Genomic DNA, 7,390 nt, shown 5'->3' with positions numbered 1-7,390 from the left:
TCAGCTCCCTCGAAATGAGGCTTCTGTAACTTACCGACTTAGTGGCTCTAGAAATGGGCAACATTTGTGTTTCTGCAAGTAATTTATAATTACAGTAACTTACAGTTAGAGTTATAGTAACTTATAGTTGCAAGGTCTCCTATGAAACTTTTCTGATTTTAATTTCCAAACAAAGAATCTAAAATCAGAACTGCAATTTAAGTCTAAATAATAAATGAACTAAAAATATAAATCAAATAATCTCAAGACAAACCTGATCTTGTCAATGTTTGATGAAGCCATATATCTACACTGAATCTGCCAGAGAACTTGCTAAAGGTTAAGGTGGTCAGAGAATGCTCACTGTTCTGATAGTACCATAGCACTAGAATACTTCCCCGTGCCAGTTGTTTATTTTTAAAAATTCTGTCCCCAAGAAATTCAATTTGATAAAATCTAAAAAATAAAGCATTGACTAAATTGCATGTCAATAATCAACACTTAATTTGGTGTGTGGATGATTTGCGTGAGACAAGGACTCGCTATATAGTCTAGGCTGGCCCAGAACTCAGTATGTAGACCAGGCTAGCCTCAATGTGCATGGATGATATTGACTGTATTGGGATCACCTTCATGTGGAGGTCACCTGACAAATTCCTTTACAGATATCTATTGGGTAGATAATCACTTAACTAGACCATGACTTATAATGCCTGATTGGGAACCTCTTGCTTTGCAGGTTCCCTAACTGACAGCTCAAGTCCAAGCATCCTGACTATAGAATGTTGGGAATAAAAAGGTTGGGCTAAAGGAACACATATAATTTCAGTGGAGGTAGATGACACTAGTACTGAAAAAGAAAACTTAGATTTATCCTCTGGAATGTGCTGAAGAAAATACACAGCATATAACACTGACCAATGGAGAGTCCATTCATAGAGACTGTTGCTGAAGTACAGAGGAAACAGAAGTGAGTCACTGTCACCCCTCACCTAACACCCACAACACCTTCCACATACTAGCCAAAGAGCCATTATGTACTCCATCCTGACCATCCTGGGTAGGAGGGTCAGAATGCTGCTGTAAGCACACTGGATGAAATTTTCACTTGTTCTTTATTGTGCTCAGTGACTCACCTGGGCTGTCTTTTATGAGAAAGAGAAGGGGGAAGACAGAGAGAGGGGGAAAAGAGGGACAATGGGAGAGAGACAGAAAATTTCATTCTCTAAAACAGGGAGAGGAAAGAGGGTATGAAGAAGGTTCACTATGGAAATAGACATCAGAGATTTTTAGTGACAATAGGAAAAATGATTATAAAATGAAAAAGCTGACGTATGTTCCCTTTGTGTTTTTGTATTGAACCTCAAGAAAAAGAGGACAACAAAATTAATAAGAAAAAAAACTATTGAGACAAGGTTTGTTCATGTAGTCCTGGCAGGCCTGGAACTCACTGTATAGACCAGGCTGATCTCCAACTCACAGAGATCCACCTTCTTCTGCATCCAGAGTGCTGGGATTGAAGTCATGCACCACCATACCCAGACCATAAAAAGATAATTGTACATATATATGCAGAAGAGAGGGAAAGGCTTGGTAGTCTCTAAGTCTACTCCTTTCTACTCACAGTTTGCAGATCAATGGAAGAAGCAAAACCAGTTCTGATGGAATGTTAAGAAAAGTAGGAATTGACGGTCGCTGAGGTATAAATAGTCCCTGCCACATTTTTCTTGGCCAATTACAAGTGTTCTTGAAAAGTAAAGTGAACTCAACCAGGACACGTTGGGTAAGATTGTGCTGGTAACTAGGAAAATCTTATCAGATGTTATTTGGAGAGTGAAATAAGTTACACATTAGGAGATTATAGTTAAATATTACAGAGATCTGGAAGAAATATTATGCAAACAGCAGGTTATATTTTACACCTACAGCTACAACTTGCTTGGATACATTCTGGAACATGGTGGTGATCAAATCCTTTTAAGACTATCTGAGTAGGTAGTTTCAATTTTTTAGGGCTTCATTATTACCCTTTTCTTTATCCCAGTTGATCCTGGTTATGGATTTTTCTGTTTGTTTTCATTTTGGTTTTGGCTTTTGTTGTTTTGTTGTTTTGTTTTCTTTTGTCCACTTGGTACATGATAGGCCATCTGTGAAAGGGGAACCTTGGTTGAGGCCTCATCAAAACTGCCTGTAGAGGAGTCTGTGTGGCATTTTCTTAATAAATGATTGGTGTAAGGAGCTGAGCCCACTGTGGGAAGCACCACCCCTGTAGAGATTGTGCTGGATTGTACAAAAGAGCACACTAAGCCAGCCATGTAAGTAAGCCTGTAAGCTGCAGTCTTCCATAGATTCTGCCTTAGGTCCTACCCCAGGTTCCTGCCTAGAGTTCCTATTCCAACTTTTGTTCATGATGAGGTATAAGTGGTAAAATAAAATAAACTCTTTCCTGCCCAAGCTGCTTTTGGTCATGATTTTATCACACCTACACAGAGAAAACTAAGTCACCATCTGTGCTGGCTAGTTTTATGTCAACTTGACACAAGCTAGAATTATCTGCAAGGAGGGATCCTCAATTGAGAAAATGCTTCCAAAAGGTCAGACTAGAAGCATTTTCTTAATTAGTGGTTTATGGGGAGGCCATTGTGAGTCATGCCATCTCTGGACTGGTGGTCCTGTGTTATATAAGAAAGCAGGCTAAGCAGGCCATGGAGAGCAAGCTAGAAAGCACCACCTCTCCATGGTCTCTGCACCAAATCCTGCCTCCAGGTTCCTGCTCTGTTTGAGTTTCTGTCCTGACTTCCATCCATGATGAACAGTGATGTGGACAGATAAACCAAATAAACCCTGTCCTTCCCAAGTTCCTTTGGTCATGGTCAACAGCAACAGTAGCCCTAAGACACCATCCTCCTGTAACTACACCTAGTCTGTTGCCACCATTGCAAAAAGCAGATCCTACCAATGAAGGTTTCAGTAGTTTTTATAAAATCATTGTATATATTAATTTATTTTCCAGTGCCTTCTTAGTGATATCCTTCCACCCCTTTCCTCTTCTTTGATGTAGATATTACCTGCCTTCAGCTTTCTACAATAATGGGCTTTTGTTCAAGGCCTGTTCTTCTCCCATCTCTCGGCCCATTTTTCAATCTTTTGTTTCCCACATGCACTTCTGGTAGGTAATGATTCTCAGGTTCCCATAAACACAGAATTTGACCGCGGGAGAGATTCTTATTCTGCTCATTGTACAAATCTTTCCTGGTAAGAGAATAGAACACAATCTAAGGGTAATTTAAGCTTCTAACATTGAGCTTGTCCCATTTTACATAATGCTTTAAACTAAGGAAATATTTGTAAAATATTCCAGGTTATGAGGCAAGCATACTATGAAACATGGATATCAATGGTAGAAAACTACTTACCAAAATAAACAGCTCAGCCAAGACTTTCTGGTCATGTTACTATGAATGTCATAGAAGTGGACAAGACTTTCTGGTCATGTTACTATGAATGTCATAGAAGTGGACAAGACTTTCTGGCCATGTTACTATGAATGTCATAGAAGTGGATGCTTTCAGGGTCATAGACGGATAGAGCTTACGAACATGGACAGGATGGGAGAGAGGGAGACACACCACTTGGAAGAAAATGCAAACAATCTATGATACTGTGATTGGCAGAAGGTACAACACAATCCTCCTTTCACTCATGGGATTTTTACTAAAGTTTAAAAATACACGGAGAGAGATGAATAGGTTTATCCCAGTTCATGAGAAAATATTTGCAATAAATACAAAAAAAAATTAAAAAACTGAGGTTCATTATTTATGAAGAATTTCTTCAAATGAGTAAGAAAAACAACTAACTCCATAAGAAGGAGCAAAACTTGTGACTAGGTAAATATACATAATAAATCTCAGTGAGTATTCAGATTTATGGTGATCTTTCTCTTTAAAGACCACTCCCATTGGGGTATTTAAGCTGCATCCCAAAAAACAAACACATGGCTTTCTGGTCTCTCCTCCATGTCTCCTCTCTGGGGAATCTGAAGAATCGCCCAGGAATGCTTTACCCACTAAATTGGGGCTTTTCTAATTCAGTTTGATTTGGTCTGATTTGGATTGCTACGTCAGTGGAGAGGCTTGTCAGGACACACAAAAAAACATCATCTGAGGGGGCATTGATTTTTTTCCCCACTGGCCCAGGGACACATGGTAGGAAAACACTCCTCTCCCCAACACCTGCTCTCTGCCAGACTAAGATCAGCTTTTGGCTGGGTAAGTTGCTCTTTTTAAGTCATTGCCTAAGAGGCCCTGGGCCTCTTCGATTTTTGGGGTGTCCTGCCAAATATGCAGCTGTGCCAGGCCCCTGACCCATTTTGGGGCAAAGGGCTGCCTTTGTTCCATGGACCCCTTCTCCAGAAGATGTTTTATTGAAGAGAATTTCCCACAACCTCCCGTTTTTTTTGATCCAAGACCTACCACAGTGGATGCATTGTGCTAGGCTTCGGGTCCCTGACACAGACCTGTGAAATGGGCACTTGCCATTCAAAGCCTGATCCCCAAATGCCCCTGTGATATCTTTTACAAAATCTGTTTGTATTGGGGCTATCTGATACCATTTGTCCTAATAGTTTGATTTAAAGGTGGCTTCCTGAGACAACCACCTTAGAATTTTCCATCCTCCGCGATCTTGAAAATTTTTGTAGGCTTGGAGGTAATTGGACAGGACTGCCCTACATCCATGTTTTTTTAGTTCTGTGTTCCTGCCCTCCCTCAGAGGCCAATGTCTCACAGTACTGTCTTGTTGGCTAGGGTCATGGCACCTCCAGATTCCCACCTACCTGGGAACTGGGATCCTGAAAATTATACTCCGACTATGCTGCCAGGGACATGGCCACCTCCCACACCTCCCCCAAACTCTGCCTACCCAACCCTCTCCTACTGGGTCACAAATGGAAGCCCAAATCCCTCCTCCTTACCCTCCTTCCTGTCCTCCCCTCCCTCACTACTCCCCCCATCTCTCAATGCCTCAACCTACACCCTGGTTCCCTTTTACATACTGGCCTAATACCCCCAAATGTTCCCCAGTTTCTTCTCATACTCAGTTTTGCCCTCCTCTGCCCTCTCCGAGAGGTAGCTGGAGCCAACAGAATTCTCCAAGTCCACGTGCCCTTCTCCTTTCAGGACCTCTCACAAATAGAAAAGCAATTGGGTTCCTTCTTTGCTAATCCTTCTGTTTATATCCAGGAGTTCAGTTATCTGTCCCAGGCCTACGATCTGACTTGGCAAGACCTTTATGTGATCCCGGCCTCCACCCTCACTCCCGAGGAATGAACTCGAGTTCAGGCAGCAGCTAGGCAGTGTGCAGACCAAACCCACCTAATAGACAACACAGTCCCTGTGGGCGATGTGGCAGAGCCAGCTACACAGCTTTACTGAGATTACCAATCAGGTCAAAATGGCCGCCAGAGAAGAGACCCCATGATTTGTTGCCTCCTCCAAGATATGGAAATGGTCTCATACCAAGTTGTGCATTTTGATAAGCTCCAAGAGATGACACAGCTTAGGTGACGAAACCCAGCCATTTTCCTGAACAGGTTACAAAAGACCATGGTTCAATATACTTGCCTTGACCCAGCTTCCCCAGCCAAAGCCATGGTCCTGGCCACCCTTTTCATTTCTCAGTCAGTGCCAGATATTAGAAAAAAAATTTTTTTAAAGGCTGAGGAGGGTCCCCAAACTCCCCTACCAAGAAATTGGTGAAAATGGCTTTTAACATTTTTAATGCTCAAAAAGAGACAGCTGAGTCTTCCCGACAGATGAGGCTGCCACAGAAGGCTATGCTCCAAGCCCAAGCCTTAGCAGCTGCTCTGAGGCCACCAGGGCCCCCACAAGGGGGATAAGGGAAGTCAACCATGAGGCTCCATCCCACCAGAACTCAACCCAAGTCAACTCTACCAGAAGCCTACCTTCAATGCGGCAAGCAGGGCCACTGGTCACAGCATTGCCCTGACCCCCAGCTGCCCAGGAGGCCATGCCCTGACTGCCGACAGCCTGGACACTGGAGATCTGAATGCCTCCATTCAGGCTCATCCTCTATGCCATGCCATGGAGGTTCAGCCTCACCAACATTGGCAATCCGAGACTCTTCTGGCCTTGGAACTCCTAAGTCTGGCAGAGAACCGACACAGCCCAGACCTGCTGACTCCCATTGCCCTCTCTGAGCCTATGGTGACGCTGCAGGTAACAGGTAAGTCCATTGACTTTCTTCTGGACACAGGAGCTACCTACCTATTCTGTTCTGACATCTCACTCAGGTCCTACAATTCCCTAGCCAATTTCTGTCACTGGGGTGGACAGGATCCCTCCCCTCCCATTTAAGACCCTGACACTTGCCTGCATTCTTGCAGGGCGATTCTTCTCACACTCTTTTCTGGTTATACATGTTTGCCCTGCACTTCTGCTTGGTCGCAATGTTCTCAGACACTTTGGGGCCACATTCACTTTGGCCACCACACTCTCCCCTGAGTATTTCACAGGAGGCCCTCCAGTTACGTCAGCCTCTGCACCAGCTTTGAGAATACAAACCCAGCGAGGATTGGCAGTGTCATGGAGCTCCTGTTGGAAGCTCTCAACATCTCCTAGAAGCTCCACATTCCCTGTCACCCACAATCCTCAGGAAAGGTTGAGAAGGCCGATGGACTCATCAAAGAGCCAATGGACTCATCATCAAACAACAGCTCTCCATTGAACTCTGGTTATCTTGGCCCTGCCTTCTCCCAATCACTCTTAACCTGTCAGTCCACCCCATGCTCTCCTACAGGCCTGAGCCCTTTTGATCTCCTTTATGGAAGGCCCTTCCTCCTCAATCATCATCTCCCAGCCCAAACTCCCCCACTGGCCAGGTACCTCCCCTACCTCTCCCTTCTGAGGTCCCCTTCTTTGTTCAGATACTGACAACTATCTCCCTGCCCCAACACCCACAGACCCAACTGCCCCTGAGCCTGTCCCACCCTCCCCAGGGGACAGAATACCCCTCAAACATCTAGCTCCTAAGTCTCTTGAGCCCAATGGACAGGACCTTATGCTGTGATCCTCACCACCCCCTAGGGCTGCAAGCTCCTGGAATGGATATCCATGTTGATACCATCTCTCTAGGCTCAAGCAGGCACCTATTCAGGATACATGGTCTGTCCAGCAGCTGAGAGTCCCAGGCCAGCCTGGTCTATACAGTGTGTTCTAGGACAGCCAGAGCTATTACACAGATATACCCTGTCTTGAATAACTGGCAGGGAAAAGGGATGCTGAAGAAAATAATCAAAAGAAGTTTTCACAACACAATTAAAAATAACCAAGGGTTATGTATCGTTTCTTCTGGCCGTCTTTAATCTACTTCCAAACAAATTATTTCATAC

Source organism: Onychomys torridus, chromosome 19 (assembly GCF_903995425.1).
Source record: "Onychomys torridus chromosome 19, mOncTor1.1, whole genome shotgun sequence".
In the NCBI taxonomy this organism is placed as follows: domain Eukaryota; kingdom Metazoa; phylum Chordata; class Mammalia; order Rodentia; family Cricetidae; genus Onychomys; species Onychomys torridus.
Note: the sequence above shows the minus strand (reverse complement) of the source record.